The following is a 760-nucleotide window of genomic DNA, read 5'->3' on the forward strand; positions in this document are numbered from 1 at the left end:
GTAGAAGAATGTGAAATACCATTTTGTACCGCAATACCTAGAGCGGCAAAAATGAACATGTGAAGAGTTTTTATAAAGGTTCGAATTCTTTTCCGTTTTTTTAGAATCATACTCTGCTGAACTCTTTTTTCTTCTCTACATCATTTAGTTATTCAATAACCTCCCCATACCTTTTCATAGGTTTTTAAACTGTGTAGGAAGAATTTCAGCTACGTCTGAACAAATTGAAAAAGCAATATTGATGAAGTATTTAGCTGTTTAAGCGATCTGATGGCGTATATAGATGAATGCTTTAGAATATACTCGATCACAGATTATGGTATAATAAACAATTGCTGCATTCTGAGAAGTAGAATAAATATAAGACATTATTTGATATCATTTATTTGTAGTGTATTACATTATATTAAGATATCAACATGATTGGCCATGTATTGGAAACAAAGGGAAGAGCTTACTTACCAAATACTGAAGAACGGCAACAAGATACCTGAAAATGCCTCCTTCTATCAAAAAAACACAGCAACCACGCCTCAAGCACATTGTAAAGAAGTTTTTAACTTGCATAGTGAGTTGTTCCTGCTTCACATTTGTCGCTTTTCTTGAACTCGTGAAACTGATTTTCATTATTTGGTGAACAAAGCAAATAAAATTAGGCTTCTGATTACTGTCAACATCAAATTAGAAACGATTAGTTGAAAAAAACCTCGTGGTTTGAGTATTATTGAGTCAAATCTTCAGCTTATCCGCCAAAAATTAT

This window comes from Convolutriloba macropyga, chromosome 13 (genome assembly GCF_964194025.1).
Source record: "Convolutriloba macropyga chromosome 13, txConMacr16.3, whole genome shotgun sequence".
In the NCBI taxonomy this organism is placed as follows: Eukaryota; Metazoa; Xenacoelomorpha; order Acoela; family Convolutidae; genus Convolutriloba; species Convolutriloba macropyga.